Below are 20,222 nucleotides of genomic sequence, written 5' to 3' on the forward strand. Positions count from 1 at the left end.
CACGTCTATACCAGAAAATGAGAGTTTAAGTTGTTCAGAGCTTACTGAAGAACAGACTTGTGTTGTGTGCTTTGCTTGCATTTTCCAGGCTCACAGGAACTCTTTGAGAGCAGGTGTCCTCATTATGTAAATGACGAAGCTGAAGATGAGACTGGAGACTAGAAGGTTCTAGTCACTTGCCCAAGGTCACAGAACAGAGATGGGAGTCAGATTCCAGTTGATTCCGGGAAGCCCGTCCGTACCCAAGGGTGCCGACTGGGCTGGGCTGCAAACGCGTTGCTCCTCCCGTGTGCCCAGCACTGGACTTAACACGTAGAAAGATAGAGCACTCAGCCAGGAAAACACCCTGAGCTCAGTGCCTCTGCTGTTTGCTCAAGTGTCTAAATGCTCAGGGCAATCGCTTGCTGGGGGCCAGGTCTCTTCAGCTCAGATAACAGAGGAAAATATTATCTGCCAGTTCTCAAGCAGAGCCTAGACTCTGGCTGCTGCATGCCTTGATGTTTACATGAATTCAGAGGGCCAGGTTTTAATTTGACATTATCTTTGGGAAATCTAATTAGTAAGTCACAGGGTTTCCTTGGTCTGCTGATCCTCCCAGATAGCGATTGTTTATATGGTAAACAGGAGCAAGAAAACAGCAGCAGAGGAGCCCAGCGAGGGTGCAGGCAAGTCCTGGGGCGAGGGTGCTGACTCAAACCAGGTGAGTCAGGTGTGCAGAGAGAGGAAGCACAGGCCAGAGTCCTCCTCTGCTCCAGTCTGGAGGCCTACTGCTCAGGAGGACCCGTCCAGAAAGAAAAGAAGCCATCGGTTCAGTTCAGTAGCTGAGTCATGTCCAACTCTTTGCAACCCCATGGACTGTAGCACGCCAGGCCTCCCTGTCCATTGCCAACTCCCGGAGTTTACTCAAACCCATGTCCATTGAGTCAGTGATGCCATCCAACCATCTCATTCTCTGTCATCCCCTTCTCCTCCTGCCTTCAATCCCTCCCAGCATCAGGGTCTTTTCAAATGAGTCAGTGCTTTACGTCAGATGACCCAAGTATTGGAGTTTCAGCTTCAGCATCAGTCCTTCCAATGAACACCCAGGACTGATCTCCTTTAGGATGGACTGATTGGATCTCCTTGCAGTCCAAGAGACTCTCAAGAGTCTTCTCCAACACCACAGTTCAAAAGCATCAATTCTTTGGCGCTCAGCTTTCTTTATAGTCCAACTGTCACATCCATACATGACTACGGGAAAAACTATAGCTTTGACTAGACAGATTTGAATGTAACTGGTATAAATGAGCCCCTTTGTCATTTTTACCAAAGATTTTGAGGGGCTGAGATAGAAGTAGGGAATTTCCCTTCTGTAAGGTCTGTTGATTCAAAATTTTCACATTCAGTGTAGGGTAAGGGAGTTAGAGAAGGCGAAGTTTGGAAGAAGAACGCGACCGGCACTTTACAGGAACAGATCACCTTTAATGAGGTGAGAAGGAGGCAGCAGTCAGATTAGTGAGCTGCTGCACTAACCCAAGAAAAGAATGAGTATATATAGGCATGTATGTGGAAATCTACTATCTTAAGGGGGCCTGTTCTTCTCCAAGGTTGTTCGGAGTAGTTATCTCTTATGGCTGGGGCAAGGAATTCTGAAGATTGGCCAGAGGCTGGACCAGCTGGGAGCTGGGCGTAATCAACCTTAAGTTCCATTTTTTTTTTTTTCCTTCGGGTGAGAGAGTTCTTTGTTTTGCATAGAATGGTGGGGAGGACGCTGAGGGGAGTTTTAACTCCAGGCTATTTTGAGTGTGTACCTTTCCTTCATTCAGCAGTAATCCCCTGACTGTTTCCAATATGGCATTAACATACAATACTTCTGAAATGCATTGGTTTAGAACAACAGAGCAGGCTTGGAGCCAGGTAAGCCTAGGGATGAAATAGCTGCACCACCTTCAAGATACTAGAACAACTTAATATCTGTGAATCTCAGGTTCCTCAACTAAAAATGTGGGATTGAAAAGTATCTTCCTCACCAAAGGATGCTAACTGTTCAGCAGCTCTCTGGAAGCCAGCATTCGGCACGCAGTGCACACTCACTGACTGCTGCCGGAGTCACGGATTAAGTGAACAATGAGCTGCGGCTCATTATAAAATCAGCAGCTGTTGTTTCCACGTGTGTCAGACACTTTTTACACATTATTTTTATTTTTCACTAAAGTCCTGTAAAGTATGACAACATGGTGGAAGAGATGGTCACATTTGAGTCCGTATATAGTGTGTGTGTGTGCGTGTGTGTGTGTTATGTATATTATATACATATTGCATTTATAGTATATACATATTATATTTACAATATTTATATCCATATATAGAGAGAGCAGGGCTTCTCTGGTGGCTCAGTGTTAAAGAATCTGCCTTCAGTGCAGGAGCTGCATGAAATGTGGGTTCGATCCCTGAGTTGGGAAGATCCCTTGGAAGAGGAAATGGCAATCAGCTCCAGTATTCTTGCCTAGAGAATCCCATGGACAGAGAAGCCTGGTGGGTGACAGTCCGTGGGGTTGCAAAGAGTTGGACATGACTGAAGTGAATGAGCACGCACATATTGTATATATAGAGAGAGATACAGGAATCTAGGATCTTTCTTCTAAGAAAGAGGAAATCACATAAATATGCCTGAATGTAGGATGATTTTATTGACAAAACTATTAGCCAAAAAAAACTTACCTTAAATTTCAGTCTTTACAAAGCCTGCCTTATTGTAAGATACACTGTTATTTATTTTGAGATGCAATTTGTAGTTTGGAAAGACCTATTAATTTGTAATTAAATTGATCAATGTTAGTTTTGGATTCATATAGGATTGCTTAAGACAGTAGAAATGATGTCCTTGTTTTCATAAATTAAGACTTTATAGGCCACTTTAAAAAACATAGAGATGTCTTGCTTAGTGAAGTAAGTCAGACAAAGATAAATATTGTATTGATATCACTCATATGTAGAATCAAAAAAAATGATTCTTTTCCAGTATACTTTATTACAAGTTATTGATTCAGATGTAAAACTGAGTCACTTTGTTGTACAACTCAAACTTTGTATGTCAACTATACTTCAGTAAAAAATTAATTAATTAAAAAAACCTAACAGAAATATTTGGTATGATTATAACAAATATATTCCTATAGCTAGAACCAAAACAATTATCTTTATATAACCCAAAAAGGGGATTATATATATGCATTATTCATGAATGCATAAAGGCCAGAGCCACAAATATTTAAAAAGTGATAGAAATCACATGCTTTGAGAAGAAATGTAATATTTGGCTCAAAAAGTATTTTTTTTCTTAAAAAAAAACCTGTTGTTGAAAGATTTGAAAGAAAATAGTTTTATATGAGTAGAAAATGAATTATTGGTAAATTAATCTGATTTAATATAATATGGGGCTATAAATATGTTACTAAATTAATAACTTAAAAGAAGTTATCTGTCTCCTTAAAGTTTACTTTTTCATAAAGGCAGAAAAATCCTTTCTCTACATAAGCACATTTTAACATATTTTAGGAGATGCACAATATTGAATATTGCTGAAAGCAAGCTACCATGCTGGTTGTATTAAGGGATACAGACATTAATCAGATATGAGTGCTAACTTCAAGGAACTTACAGAATGATAGGGAAGATAAGGCATATTTAAAAAACAAATAGCTCTATTATATGATAGGAAGTGACAAAGCTATAAGAGAAGTTATAAGTAAACTATTTTAGGAATTCATTAAGATTTCAAAATAAACCATGAGTTTAATAGGCTTCTTTCTGTGTGTTTTATTTTTTGTTTTGCTTTTGTCTATTTCTCCAGTTGTTTGACGTTTGAGGTTTAGTGGACAGAATAAGCAGAAGTGACTTAAAACCTATCCATGTCCCCCTGACTCTATCAGAGATATCTGTTGAATTAAATTCAGGCTTAAAAGCATAAATATATCCATCCCAGATCTTCAAAATCAAGTTACAATGGATAGTTTTACATTGCTGCAAAGATGTCAGATTCTCCTGATCTGCCTTAATTATTTTTGAATGATAAGTTCAGTCCCTGAGTTGGGAAGATCCCCTGGAGGAGGAAGTGGCAACCACTCCAGTGTTCTAGCCTGGACAATCCCATGGACAGAGGAGCCTGGCTGGCTGCGGCCCACGGGGTGACAAGAGTCCACCATGACTGAGCAACTGAGCACACACACTGCTTCCTCACTGGATCCGTTCTGTTGATGAAATTTGCTCCCCTTAAGCTGAATTGTTTTACATATATATTTTTAAGAAGTCCTGCTTGTTCCTTTAAGTACTTCCTTCTGAAGCATTGAAGGCTATGCATATACATAGTCATATTATAAGTATATTCTCTAAGAAACCACCAAAGAAAGTGGGGAAATTCAGTTAGAGTTAAGCATGTTTTAACACTATCTGGGGCTTCCCTCGTAACTCAGTTGGTAAAGAATCTGCCTGCAGTGCTGGAGACCCGGGTTCAATTCCTGGGTCAGGAAGATCCCCTGGAGAAGGAACTGGCAACCCACTCCAGTATTCTTGCCTGGAGAATCCCCATGGATGGAGGACCCTGGCAGGCTACAGTCCATGGGGTCGCAAGAGTTGAACAGGACTTAGAAACTAAACCACCACTACTACTGTTATCTAGCCTTTAAAGCTTCAGGCAAGACTATATCAGCTATTACCCGTGGGTCTAGGTGAGAGAATCGGCACTGAAACAATGAAATCTTCGCACCATTTAGGTTTAGTCCTTGATGCTTCTTAGTGTAGAAATGATGCCTTTCACAAAAAAACGACAACAAATACATGAGCTGGTGCACAGGTCTCAGACCAGGTCTACACAGTGCATGAAAAAATCAGTTTAAAAACTTAACGTCCAGGTCCAAATAACTAGTTTGAGGGTTTTCACCACCAGCCAGCTCTTTGGAGCCGCAGGGGTGCTATCTGGAGTTCTGATAGCTCTATCAACTTCTCTGCTTTTCCCCTCTAGCCAACCTCAGAATTCCATTTCTCTCTTGGCTGGGAATTCTCCTGATGAATCAAGGATAAATCTATTTGCAATTCCCTTTTTTTTTGGTAAGCATTATTGTTTTCACTAGATGCAAGATGTGTTTTCTTTTATCCTTCCAAGCAAACGTATGACATTTGGCCATCCTCCCTTGTCAAAAAGGCATTCTGCCACGGCTGGGCCGGGGCTCACACAGTTGTTAAACAGCAGGGATTATCAGGCAGGACAGTATTAAGTGGTATTTAACAGCAAGACCGAAGTCCTCTGTCAGATGCCTGACTTAGGGCTCCTTGACTGTGAGCATCGCAGCTTCTAGACCTTTTGCACGGGACCATTTTTCATTCTGACAACAGACTACCGCGGCTGTCCTGGGTTGCCTTTCTGGAGCTGACAGCCGAGTATTTCTGTGGCAGAAATATTGCCAGGGAGTCAGGGGTAGGGGCGGAGGGGAGACGGTTTTACCCCCTTTCAGGCTAAGTGCAGTGGCATTCCAAGCAGTAGGTGTCCCCTGTCAACCGCCGGTTAATCTGTTCAGCATGATCCCTGTCTAGTCATAACAATAGGGGGGTCGGGGCGGGGGTGCGTGTGTGGAATATCGGCCCCACGGTGGGATTGTCTCACGTGCACATTAGCTTCTCCATCTCGTCCAGGCGCTTTCTCGTTGACGTAGGCCGGGCAGGGTGAACGCTGAGTCTGTCAACTTAAGTACCCTGCTCTAAAAGGTTTTTTATTGGGGGGAAGAGGGGGAGCGGGAGGTGTTTGACAGGTCCCCGAAGTTCAAGCTCAGCCGTTTTATGACTGCAGAAAGACATCAGTTATGGAACTTACGATATGATGGGTGCAAAGGCAGGAAATAAAAGAAACAACTTAATGAAAGTTTAATCTTCTGGGGAATTGGTGCCCCTCAGAGGCATAAATTGAGAGACCTAAAGCTAAATTTCTCTGTCAAAGGCTGGCATCTCGCTCATGCACATTTTACAGCTATACTAGAAATATATATATATATGTATATATGTTTTAAAACAGCTATTTCTATTCTTGAGTACCCACAGTTGCTGATGGAGGCTGGGAAGTGCTCGCAGTAGATTTATTAGGGAGGTTATTGCTTCTCTGTACAGCATGCGTTACAGAAGAGTTATATGATCATGATTCCTTATGCAGTTGTCTGGTCCTGATTCTGGCTCTACATGGCTGCTATCTGATTGGTTGAGAAGCTGGGGGGAAAAAAAATCCTTGGGAACTGTCACATTAGGCTTCCATCTCTTGGATCCCGGATGCTGAATCTGTCTCGTGGTTTTGTATCAAAACTATTAACACTGGTTCATGGGTGAGCTGTGACCTGCAATCCTTGTTTCATCCGAAGCATAATCTAGAAGTCATGTGGCCAAGCCTGGGCTGACTTCCCCATGTCTCCAGCAACGAAAAGAGGGTTTGTGGTCAGAGGAGTAAGCAGAGAAGATGACAGAGACACGGAGGAGGGACACATCGGTAGGAAGATGCCTTGGTCCCCGTCTCTTTTTCCGGCACCGGCGCCAGTGGATGGGTGAGGTCCTGCTGGGGCAGTCTTTATATCGCGTCCCCCGTCAGGCCCAGCACATCCGGGCCTTGATCGGAGATAACGCGGAACACTCGGCACGTCATCGGAAGACCTCTTCCGGTTGATTAGACCTCTTCCTGTTGATCAGACCTCTTCCGGTTGATTAGACCTCTTCCGGTTGATTAGACCACCTCAGGAACAGGCCGCAAGCGCACTAGCGCGACACACGTGCTGTGTGTCGGTTGCCGCAGGAGCGTTCTGTCTGCCTGGGAAATAGAACGCGTTTGTGGGGAGGATATCATTGTGCGATAGAGGCCAGCACCATCTGTGACGTACGCGATGAAAACAGTATAACGCCAACGCGTAATTGTTGAAAGAGTGACAGCGGTAGTCGCTTTCAAGGTCAGTAGCGGATGCTTTCAGATCGTGTTCAAATGGTCAGGCCTTCAGTAAAAAGGCACTCTCTATTCAGGCCTTTCCTCACGTGTTAGGGATTAGCTACACTGCCATGAAGGAGAAGCTGAAGGAAGCGTCTAACGGAATATTGTTTTTTTTAAAGCTCAGTTTGGGAGCCAGTATGGCAGTATTAGGGGCTCCCCAGGTGGCTCTAATGGTAAAAGGATGTGCCTACCAATGCAGGAGACGTAAGAGACGCAGGTTCGATCCCTGGGCCGGGAAGATCCCTTGGAGGAGGCAACCCACTCCGGCATTCTTGCCTGGAGAATCCCCTGAACAGAGGAGCCTGGCAGGTTACTGTCCCTGGGGTCACAAAGAGTCCGATACAACAGAGCAACTAAGCACTGTGGTTGTATTAAACACACACACACACACACACACAGAATGTGTTTGTGACACCAGTTTATATAATTATAAAATTGTCTGATTTAAGCTTCTAAGTCATTTTATCGATCATTTTATCACTAGAAGGAACAGTATAGACTTTGGATTCAAATCCTTGTTTTGATGTTTCTAAGCAACTTTATTAATGTGTTAATTATTAAATGAGGTCATATGTTTCTGGGGTATTGATATACAGGAACTGTTAAAGATAAGATCTTTTATTTTTTGGTAAGTTTATTTATTTTAATTTCAGGCTAATTACTTTACAATATTGTGATTTTGGCCATACATTGACATGAATCAGCCACAGGTGTACCTGTGTCCCCATCCTGAATGCCCCTTCCACCTCCCTCCCCATCCCATCCCTCAGGGTCATCCCAGTGCACCGGCCATGTGCACCCTGTCTCATGCATCGAATCTGGACTGGTGATCCCTTTCACATATGGTAATATACATATTTCAATGCTATTCTCTCAAATCATTCCACCCTCGCCTTTTCCCACAGAGTCCAACAGTCTGTTCTTTATATCTGTGTCTCTTTTGCTGTCTTACATATAGGGTCATCATTACCATCTTCCTAAATTCCATATATATATATATATATATATATATATATATATATATATGTTAATATACGGAGAAGGCAATGGCACCCCACTCCAGTACTCTTGCTTGGAAAATCTCATGGACGGAGGAGCCTGCAGTCCATGGGGGTCGCTAAAAGTCGGAAACGACTGATCGACTTCACTTTCACTTTTCACTTTCATGCATTGGAGAAGGAAATGGCAACCCACTCCAGTATTCTTGCCTGGAGAATCCCAGGGACAGAGGAGCCTGGTGGGCTGCCGTCTCTGGGGTCGCACAGAGTCAGACACGACTAAAGCGACTTAGCAGCAGCAGTAGTAGCAGCATGTTAATATACTGTATTGGTGTCTTTCTTTCTGACTTACTTCACTCTGTATACTAGGCTTCAGTTTCATCTACCTAATTAGAACTGACTCAAATGTATTCTTTTTAATGGCTGAGTAATACTCCATTGTGTATCTGTACCACAGCTTCTTATCCATTCGTCTGCCGATGGACAGCTAGGTTGCTTCCATGCCCTGGCTATTATAAACAGAGCTGCGATGAACCTTGGGGTACACGTGTCTCTTTCAATTCTGGTTTCCTCGGTGTGTATGCCCAGCAGTGGGATTGCTGGGTCATATGGCAGTTCTATTTCCAGTTTTTTAAGGAATCTCTACACTGTTCTCCATAGTGGCTGTACTAGTTTGCATTCCCACCAACAGTGTAAGAGGGTTCCCTTTTCTCCCCACCCTCTCCAGCATTTATTGTTTGTAGACTTTTTGATAGTAGCCATTCTGACCGGTGTGAGATGGTACCTCTTTGTGGTTTTGATATGCATTTCTCTGATAATGAGTGATGTTGAGCATCTTTTCATGTGTTTGTTAGCCATAAAGATAAGCTCTTATCATCATTAGTAACAGTAAAAGTGGCAACAATCATTTGAATGTTAAAATTGAGGAAGTTACCTTTAAACAGGGGAAAATGACAATAATTAATATGTACAATTAATTTTGATTCTACAGCACATTAAGTGTTTACTTCTAGCTGATGACAAAAACATTGAAAACTGGTTAGTAGTTTGTCCAAAATCACACAGCAACAAAGGAAGAATTCAAGTCCAGATTTAATGAATTAAAAAGCCTCATCGTTAATATTTCAAAGAAACCTTAAAAATATTTTTTTAGGACTGAAAATTCAACATGGTGCCTTGGGTGTAATTTCCATGTAGTAGGCGGTTAACGGGTATCCCTGTTGGCTCAGTGGTAAAGCATCCATCTGCCAATGCAGGAGACACTGGAGGGGCAGGTTCGATCTCCGGGTCGGGAAGATCCCCTGGAGAAGGAAGTGGCACCCCACTCCAGTATTCTTGCTTGGGGAATTGCACAGACAGAGGAGCCTGGCAGGCTACAGTCCATGGGGTTACAAAGAGTCAGACATGACTTAGCAACTGAGCATGCGTGAAGGCCGGTTAATGAGTGCTTTAATAAAACTTCTAAATATTGGTTTCACCTCTGAGGATATAGAAGGACTTGTATGCTTAGCTATCTGGAGCAGTTTTGCTGGCTAGGTACTTTTGTGGGTGGGTATTTGTATCACATGGATAAGCCTCCAATCTGGTGGCTTATGATCTGAAATCTGAGGGAACAGTGTCCTAGGAGCACCTGGAGGAAAGCAAAGAGAACTCATTTGGTTCAGTTCCAACTTGAGTATCTTTCTGTAGCTTCTGAAAAATACCAACATATTAAAAACCCTCCATTTTGGAAAAGAAATTCCCAGCTTTAAAATAAATCAGAAAGCATTTAATTGGATGATTGGTCATTTCACCTTTGATCTAAACAAATCAGTGCTGAGTAAAAATTAACCGTCACAAGGAAATCCATCTATTTTGACGAGGTTTCTGATGGAATTGTCATAGAAGGATAACATTCATTTATTTTGCAGATAAGATCCACTAGTTACACACACACACTTCACATCTTCACTCAAGATGTCTTTAAAGCACCTGTTGGAATAAAAATTGATGCATCAAGGTGGCTTGACTGTCAAGGAGAGAGAAAAGATGCAAATCATGAAATAAAACTCTCAGGAGCCAAAAGAGAGACTTCTGAAGTCATTCTAGAGATTGGCCAGAAAATCAGTGTATTCAGGAAGTGATCAGCATAGACATGATCATTTTCTTGGGGAAAGCTGTACATTTGGCCAGTCAGAGCTCTATAAATCAATAATGTAACCAGAGTCGGGAGTTCCATTAACAGTTGATTTCCAGGAAGTGAGCATTTAAAAAATGTAACTAAAAATACATATGAAAAGCAATCCTCTCTGAAGTGTGTGTGTGAGAGCACAGGAGTCAAGCATTAGGAAAGTGAACAGGGCTGCAGTCTCTTGCCAGCACATGTGGCGGAGAAATCACTGCAGTTGGCTCCTTCTGTGGCTAACAGCAGAGCACTTGGGTTCACCTGAGACGAGACTCCTTGACAGCTCTTTTGAACTCACTTCAACTGTTCCTCCCTCTGCTTGTCTGAGAGTCAGACTTGAAACCCTGCGTCCCCTACAGGGTGGAGGGAATCCCTAAAGGAGAGAAATAGGGGTAGTTTCTCCACCTCCCTGCCTCCAGGCAAGGTGCTTTACCCAGAACACAAAACGACTGACATTTCCTGTCTGCTCCACCCTTGTTGATATGTGTGTCCAAAATCTGCAGAGGTCTTCAGACTTTTTAATTTGTTTAACAGCCTGGGTCTAAAATTAAAAGTATTTGGATATAGCCTAACTGGCTAAAATGGAATCCATCTCTGATTTCCTCTTGCGGAAGAAGCTCAATATATTACAGGAGACACAATTTATAATATGGGCTATTTTGGTAATTTGTCAACTATTGAAATGAGTTCCATTTGGCTTGGCTTGACTCTATAAAAATAAGTTGTAATAATGTCTGTAGAATCAAAACGGGACCCTATGCTTCTCTGAAATGCCCTTGCCCCAGGCAGGCATTTTCGAGGGCACCAGAGTTCAGCGTGAAGCTGAGGACAATGTGAAGTAGCAAAGAAAGGACTTTGAACAGGAGAAAGGAAAGGAGAGACGTCAAAAGTCAAATAACGAGCGCGTGTACTTTCCTCAGGATTTTCTAAACTATTAAAAATTATTATCATTATTCTGTTGCAAAAGTTCCTTAAACCAAGTTTTGCTACTTGACCTTTTGAGAAAGATTCATTTTCTGAATATGTTGATGAACCCACTCGTCATTTTATGTGTCATGTCTTGAAATTCAGTGTATTAGGAAATTGCTTCAAGCAGAAAGAGTTTGATGCGTAGATTTGGATGGAAGCTATTTTGAATTCCAGGAAATGTTTTGAGGTCATAGCTGGTTTGATGCCCATTTGATTATGTCCCCATTGCTTTCCCTGGTGGGAGACAGTCTGTAAACAAATCTGAAATGCAAGAAACCAGTGCCCACAATGCAGGAGACTCAGATTGGATCCTTGTGTGGGGAGGGTTCCCTGGAGAAGGAAATGGCAATCCACTCCAGTATTCTGGCCTGGAGAATTCTATGGACAGAGGAGCCTGATGGGCTACAGCCAATGGGGTCGTAAGAGTTGGAGACAACTTAGCAACTAAACCTCCACCACTATAGCATTACAACCCCTACTCGAAAATGAAAAAAAAAAAAACTAATTTAACTGTTTACACTAAATGATGCTAGTTTCTTTAGCTACTTCCAAGATCCCATTTAATGTATTGATTTAATATGGTAGTAATTGATTAAGTATTGAAATTTATGCATATGTAAGGAGACCAATTATGGTTTCAATGTGTCTGCCCTCTGATGCCCTCTCGCAACACCTCCCATTTTATGTGGATTTCTCTTACCTTGGACGTGGGGTAAAATGGACCAGAATGGGTGAATTTAACTCAGATGACCATTATATCTACTACTGTCGGCAGGAATCCCTTAGAAGAAATGGAGTAGCCATCATGGTCAACAGAAGAGTCTGAAATGTAGTACCTGGATGCAATCTCAAAAACGACAGAATGATCTCTGTTTGTTTCCATGGCAAACCATTCAGTATCATAGTAATCCAAGCCTATGTCCTAATGAGTAACGCTGAAGAAGCTGAAGTTGAACGGTTCTATGAAGACCTACAAGACCTTTTAGAACTAACACCCAAAAAAGATGTCCTTTTCATTATAGGGGACTGGAATGCAAAAGTAGGAAGTCAAGAAACACCTGGAGGAACAGGCAAATTTGGCCTTGGAATACGGAATGAAGCAGGGAAAAGACTAATAGAGTTTTGCCAAGAGAATGCACTGGTCATAGCAAACACCCTCTTCCAAGAACACAAGAGAAAACTCTACACATGGACATCACCAGATGGTCAACACTGAAATCAGATTGATTATATTCTTTGCAGCCAAGGATGGAGAAGCTCTATACAGTCAGCAAAAAACAAGACCGGGAGTTGACTGTGGCTCAGATCATGAACTCCTTATTGCCAAATTCAGACTTAAATTGAAGAAAGTAGGCAAAACCACTAGACCACTCAGGTATGACCTAAATCAAATCCCTTATGATTATACAGTGGAAGTGAGAAATAGATTTAAGGGCCTAGATCTGATAGAGTGCCTGATGAACTATGGACAGAGATTCGTGACATTGTATAGGAGACAGGGATCAAGACCATCCCCATGGAAAAGAAATGCAAAAAAGCAAAATGGCTGTCTGAGGAGGCCTTACAAATAGCTATGAAAAGAAGAAAAGTGAAAAGCAAAGGAGAAAAGGAAAGACATAAGCATCTGAATGCAGAGTTCCAAAGAATAGCAAGGAGAGAGAAGAAAGCCTTCCTCAGCAATCAGTGCAAAGAAATAGAGGAAAACAACAGAATGGCAAAGACTAGAGATCTCTTCAAGAAAATTAGAGATGCCAAGGGAACATGCAAAGATGGGCTTGATAAAGGACAGAAATCATATGGACCTAACAGAAGCAGAAGATATTAAGAAGAGGTGGCAAGAATACACAGAAGAACTGTACAAAATAGATCTTCACGACCCAGATAATCATGTGGGTGTGATCACTCACCTAGAGCCAGACATCCTGGAATGTGAAGTCAAGTGGGCCTTAGAAAGCATCACTACGAACAAAGCTAGTGGAGGTGATGTAATTCCAGTTGAGCTCTTTCAAATCCTGAAAGATGATGCTGTGAAAGTGCTGCACTCAATATGCCAACAAATTTGGAAAACTCATCAGTGGCCACAGGACTGGAAAAGGTCAGTTTTCATTCCAATCCCAAAGAAAGGCAATGCCAAAGAATGCTCAAACTACCGCAGAATTGCACTCATCTCACACGCTGGTAATGCTCAAAATTCTCCAAGCCAGGCTTCAGCAATATGTGAACCATGAACTCCCAGATGTTCAAGCTGGTTTTAGAAAAGGCAGAGGAACCAGAGACCAAATTGCCAACATCCGCTGGATCATCAAAAAAGCAAGAGAGTTCCAGAAAAACATCTATTTCTGCTTTATTGACTATGCCAAAGCCTTTGACTGTGTGGATCACAATAAACTGTGGAAAATTCTGAAAGAGATGGGAAATCTGTATGCAGGTCAGGAAGCAACAGTTACAACTGGTCATGGAACAACAGACTGGTTCCAAATAGGAAAAGGAGTACATCAAGGCTGAATATTGTCACTCTGCTTATTTAACTTATATGCAGAGTACATCATGAGAAACATTGGGCTGGAAGAAGCACAAGCTGGAATCAAGATTGCCGGGAGAAATATCAATAACCTTAGATATGCAGATGACTTATGGCATAAAGTAAAGAGGAGCTAAAGAGCCTCTTGATGAAAGTGAAAGAAGAGAGTGAAAAGGTTGGCTTAAATCTCAACTTTCAGAAAACTAAGATCATGGCATTTGGTCCCATCACTTTATGGGAAGTAGATGGGGAAACATTGGAAGCAGTGTCAGACTTTATTTTTGGGGCTCCAAAATCACTGCAGATGGTGATTGCAGCCATGAAATTATTATGACCAACCTAGATAGCATATTGAAAAGCAGAGACATTACTTTGCCAACAAAGGTCTGCCTAGTCAAGGCTATGGTTTTTCCAGTGGTCATGTATGGATGTGAGAGTTGGACTGTGAAGAAAGCTGTGCATTGAAGATTGATGCTTTTGAACTGTGGTGTTAGAGAAGACTCTTGAGAGTCCCTTGGACTGCAAGGAGATCCAACCAGTCCATTCTAAAGGACATCAGCCCTGGGTGCTCTTTGGAAGGAATGATGCTAAAGCTGAAACTCCAATACTTTGGCCACCTAATGGGAAGAGCTGACTCATTGGAAAAGACTCTGATGCTGGGAGGGATTGGGGGCAGGAGGAGAAGGGGACAGCAGAGGATGAGATGGCTGGATGGCATCACCGACTCTATAGACATGAGTTTGAGTAAACTCTGGGAGTTGGTGATGGTCACGGAGGCCTGGCGTGCTGCAATTCATGGGGTTGCAAAGAGTTGGACAGGACTGAGCGACTGAACTGAAGGAGATCAAACCAGGCAATCCTAACAGAAATCAACCCTGAATTTTCATTGAAAGGATTGATGCTAAAGCTGAAGCTCTAGTACTTTGGCCACCAATGCAAAGAGCCTACTCATTGGAAAAGATCCTGATGCTGGGGAGGATTGAAGGCAAAAGGAGAAGGGGGTGACAGAGGATGCGATGGTTGGATAGCATCACCAACTCAGTGAACATGAGTTTGAGCAGACTCCAGGAGATAGTGAAGGATAGGGAAGCCTGGTGTACTGCAGTCCATGGGATTGCCAAGAGTCAAACATGACTTAGCAACTAAATGCACACACACACGTATATAAATTCATATGTATATTGAAATAAAAGTTTGAGACAGAATCTTGGGATACCCATGTGTGCACGCATACACATACACAAACCCGAGCTACAGGTGTAAAGGATTTTAAAGGGGGATGGGTCTCTTATAGGACAGTTTTTAATGAGGTACAGACAGAAGGCTCTAGTTATATTCCACTCTACTGTATTACTGTTTAAGGAATTTGTTGTTATTGCCATTTTTGTAGGTTCCAAACACTAGATTTTCAGATGAAGATGCAGTGACCGCTGCCCCCATTGCATTTTGTCTTCCCCTGGTACTTCGTTTTGCTCGCCCACCCCAGGGACCCCGGTTGGAATTACGAGGCACGTACAAGTGGCTCCGCTGCCGTGTTACCGCCTACCGCAGAAGCTGAATCCTGCTCAGCACGCAGCCTCTGCTTTCCAAACAGGAAGAGCACCACATGGGAGTCAGCTTCTCAAATGCACTCCTGGCTTGCTCTGGCCTCTAGTGTACTGGCTCTAGAGCTCTGCACCCCTCTGTGTGCAGCTCCCGGACTGGAATGGCCCAATTTGGGGTTTAGTTTAAAATGTAACAGAGTAGTTAAGAGCACGTGTAAGCCTGAGGACAGCATGGACTTCAAACTCAGTTCTACCACTTAGAGCTGTGAACTTCGCAAGGTCTTTGAGTGACTATTATTAGAGATTATTATTGTTAATATTATTTCATATTTAAAAACTTATTTAAGTTATATTTTAGTGCTACTTCTGATATATGAATGTTTAAATTGGGGGATAATTGTTTTTATCCCCTCCCTCTTGAGCCTCCGTTGCCATCCATGCCACCCTCTCCTTCACCTGCTGTGCCCACAAGTCCATTTTCTACATCTGTCTGCTTAGTGCTACTTCTGTTTTCTAAAAGATTCTAAAGTACATGCTGGAATGTTAATTTTGTGTGTCTCAATTTTAAGATCTATGTGGAAAAAGTGAAGCAATAAACAGCTGTCCAATTCGAATACTATAGATTACTGACCTTGAAAACTAAAACTTAACATCTCAAACAGCCATCTTGCCTTAGCTTATGGAATTTGAGAGGAGGTTGACTTATCAGTGAAGATAAGCAGTTATTTATTGAGTGCTCAATACAAACAGCACGCTCTTTCATACACTGTGAGAGACAGATCTGAGGATGAAAACAGCAGTTGCTTCACCTTGTCCAGAGGAGACTCTTCATGAATATAGTGGCACCAAATTAGAGTGGCCGCAACTCATTCGTCAAGATCTTGACTCAAACTGGGCGAAAAAGAAAAGCCTTTTAGATCGGAGGCCTCGGGTGCGGCCACCAGACCTGCGTCCCGGAATCCCAGGCTGGTTTAGCCCAAAAGAAGCAGCCACCGTGTTAGCCGGAGGAATGAAGTTTCCAAACTCTCTCAAAACAGAAAATGAAGAATAAACGGTGACTAACAAGTCAGATCAGGACGAGCACAGCTGCACCGCGAGCCCTGTGATCATCTGGGAAAACACTTTCACCATCGGGGCTTTTCCCCAGTACCGCGTCTAAATCCATTGGTAAAGCTGTCATGGGGAAATAGCAGATGCTCTGTGCATGGCCCGATGATCTAGATTAGACTGCTTCTCTTTGGAACCATGAAAAGACTCACATACTGCAACATTTTGCGTGCATTGTTCTATAAATGGGCATCTCAGGTGGCACAGTGGGAAAGAATCCGCCTACCAATAAAGCAGACACAAGAGATGCAGTTTCGACCCTTAGGTCGGGAAGATCCCCTGGAAAAGGAAATGGCAACCCACTCCAGTATTCTTGCCCAGGAAATCCCATGGACGGAGGAGCCTGGTGGGCTACAGTCCATGGGGTCACAAAGAGTAGGACACGACTTAGCAACTGAACAGCAACAGCAAGAATACCTGAACCCACGCATCCCTCCATATGTACAGAGAAAATATATTACCTTCCAACTCCCTTAACAACTGTTTCATCACTGTATGTAGTGGGCACCTTCCTTAATGAAAACCTCACTGTGTCATGGGGGCCTTTATAACTCGAACAGTGATTGGGAAAAAAAAAATCTGTTTTATGTCTGTTTCTCGAGTGATCTCCGGTCATTTTCAGAGAAGATCATCCGTACCCCAGCTGTCAACTGCCTGAAGCACAACTAGCTTTGAACAGTGACATGTGCTCATATCCCACAGCTGTACCGGAGCGTCCTGAACATTTTCTCAACCTCTCAGGCATTTTTTTTTTTTTTTTTTTACCTACCAGGCAGCTGCCTACTTGGAGAGATCCCAGAATCAGTTGTGCCAGAGTTAAAAATCACCTCACACCCGCATATGTTTTTTTTTTTTTCCCCCTCCTTTATGAATTGGGCTTTAAATCTTGACCGTGATTTAGTGAGAAAATAAAATTGGGCCATAGTCAATGTCTCATTTGTATACATTCGTATGAGTTCTGTAACCTGGAGGATGTCTCCAATCCAGGGAAATGTAACCATGAACCCACAGCTAAACAATTTCCAAAGAGGCCTTTTCAAGGAATGGCTTTTAAATGCCCAAGGAGCTCAGTCCACCGGCAGAGACATTTGAAATATACACAAACATACAAGCCTTTTAGATAAACACATTTTCAGGGGGCTTTTGATGAAAGTGATAAGTTACATTCTCTACAACTACACACACTGTATTTTATTACCCTTCAGTAGACACTTATCAGCTATAAATGTTGGGTGGTTTAGGCTAGAAATCAGCCCTGAGGGGAACAGTGGGAGAACTGGGGGACTCCCAGTTCTACAGATCAACGTACACCGGAGACTCAATTTTATTTTCATTTATTAAAAAGGTCTGTGGTCTCCTTCTGCAATTTCAAATCCATTAGCTTCCTGCCCCCTGTAAGAAAAAAAAAAAGAGAAAGTAACTGCAGATTTTATGGACTGATTGCTGATGGCTGTGCTACTGCTCTATTGGTTTTGAGTGGAGGGTCCATTGTAGATACATTATCCATAAACCACGCTTCCAGTGGAACTCGTAGCGTCCAGTCTGACTGGGGAGTGAGCGGAGCTGGCTTGGTCAAAAAAGAGGCTGGGGGAAGGGTCAGGTCTCTTGGAAGTCAACACGGGCTAGGCACAGGCATAAATTACAGCCTTTCTTCCGACTTCCTCCTAATTATGCCTCAAACGTGCAGCGGTTGGATTTCGTTAACCAGCCACCAGATGAACTTAGAAATCATATCGACAGTAGATTAGAGTGGGAGTTTTCAACCTTTTTCCCTGCCATGTATGTTCAAGCGATATATTTGTCTGTCTTTGACACTCTCTGCTTCTGGCCGCATGTACTCAACAGCTGACCGTGCTCATATGGTTTTCCCTAGTCTCAGGTATATGGTGCTTAAACCTTTTTTCAACAAAGATGCAAAAACATTTTTAATGGCAATAAAACAGATGAAAATATGGCTTCATATTTTCCCCTCTGTAACCCTACATCTTGAATTTCCAAAAAGAAAAGTTAAATATGTCTCCTGCATCATTGTTTAATTTTCCCATTCAGTAACGATTTGTGAAAAGAAGCAGAAGAATAATTAGAACAATACAGTTGGCATTTGTATAAGAGGAAACTTTCTTTGAGGACAAGTCTCATTTATCTTTGAATCCTGGTACCCACAGACTTTATGCTTGGTACATAGCAGATGACCAATGAATTTGTCAAACTGAGTTACATGTTTTTAAGTGTAATTAATTGCCAGAAGCTAGTATAGTCCTTCTTAAAATGGAAAGATATTTTCTTTCCATTGTTGATGAAAAGGCTGCATTCACTTAGGCAAAAGCACAATGGAGAATTTAGTTCTTTTTTCTCTTGATCTAAATGAATGTGATACTGTCCACATGTTTTCCCCTCTTCAGCCTGAAGTCTGCACTTTGATTTTCCAGCGTCCACCCGAGGTGCACACAGAGTTTCACAAGGGGGTCTTGTGTTGTTGTTGTTCAGTTGCTAAGTCATGTCTGACTCTTTGTGACCCCAGGGATTGCAGCACGCCAGGCTCCTCTGCCCTCCAATGGCTTCTGTAGTCTGCTCAAACTTATGTCCGCTGAGTCGGTGATGCTATCAAACAATCTCATCCTCTGCTGCCCCTTCTTTGCCTTCGATCTTTCCCAGCATAGGCATTTTCCAGTGAGTCTGCACTTGCATCGGGTGGCCGAAGTAGTGGAGCTTCAGCTTCAGCATCAGTCCTTCCAGTGAGTATTCAGGGTTGATTTCCTTTAGACTGGTTTGATCTCCTCACTGTCCAAGGGCATCTCAAGAGTCTTCTCCAGCACCACAATTCTGAAGCATCAGTTGTTTGGCGCTCTGCCTTCTTGATGGTCCACCTCTCAGAACCGTACATGACTATTGGAAAAACCATAGCTTTGGCTCTACAGACCTTTGTCAGCAAAGTGACGTCTCTGCTTTTTAATATGCTGTCCAGGTTTGTCATAGCTTTCCTTTCAAGGAGCAAGTGTCTTTTAATTTCATGGCTGCAGTCACTGTCCAAAGGAATTTTGGAGCCCAAGAACCTCTTTCTAAATATCTGGATTTTGTGTAGGTGGTATAGTCAGATAATCTGCTTTTTTGAACTTCTGGTTTTTAAAGCAGTTTTTGGCTTGAAACAAAATCGAGAGGCAGGTGTAGAGTTTTCCCATGTATCCTTCAGCTTCACGTATGAGCAGCTTCCCCCTTCATCCATATCCTTCCCACAATGGTCCATTTGTTATACCTGATGAGCCTGCATTGACACATCACAGTCAAAGCCCGTATTTACCTAGAGTTCATTCTCATTCTTGTATCCCCCCTGGATTTGCACAGATGTGTAGTAACAGATATCCCTCATTATAATATCACAGAGTGTTCCACTGACCTCAGTATTCTCTGTGCTTTGCCTGTGTCTACCCCAGCTATGGTCTAAAGGCCCTGGGAGAGGTTTAGACACGTAGACCAGCTTCAAAAAGGAGTCCCTTTTGTCCCACACCCACAACTATAACATAGTAGGATTAAGGAAAACAGTAAAGAATTTTCAAAATGGGAGTCCTCAGAGCCATTGAAAAAGGAAATCAACCCCCTCCAGTATTTCTGCCTGGAGAATCCCATGGACAGAGGAGCATGGAGGGCTACAGTCCATGGAGTTACAAAGAGTCGGACATGACCAAAGTGACTTAGGACACACTGACTTAAGAGCACACTTCATCCTTTCATCAGTTAATCCCATCCACCAATCTTAGATTTTTGACAATTACTTTAGCAATTTTGCTTTCTAGAGAGTAAAGACAGATTGGAAGTCTCTTCTTCTACTAACTACTTTGACAAGCACTTAACCTTCCTCCCCATTTTCCTAATCTATCTACTGCTTTAGAGTTTTGCTTCGTATGTCAAATCATGGCAAAAGTTTCAG

General features: G+C 42.5%; 1 long non-coding RNA gene across 1 annotated transcript in view; it reads left to right on the top strand.

Annotated features, from left to right (window-relative positions):
* The first annotated feature begins 5,443 nt into the window (after positions 1 to 5,443).
* Positions 5,444 to 20,222, top strand: part of LOC133232957 (uncharacterized) — a 95,956-nt gene continuing 81,177 nt past the window's right edge. The window contains exon 1 of the long non-coding RNA XR_009731538.1: positions 5,444 to 6,956. This is a non-coding gene — a long non-coding RNA (uncharacterized LOC133232957). The remainder of the gene's footprint in view (positions 6,957 to 20,222) is intronic.

Source organism: Bos javanicus, chromosome 19 (genome assembly GCF_032452875.1).
Source record: "Bos javanicus breed banteng chromosome 19, ARS-OSU_banteng_1.0, whole genome shotgun sequence".
Taxonomy (NCBI): domain Eukaryota; kingdom Metazoa; phylum Chordata; class Mammalia; order Artiodactyla; family Bovidae; genus Bos; species Bos javanicus.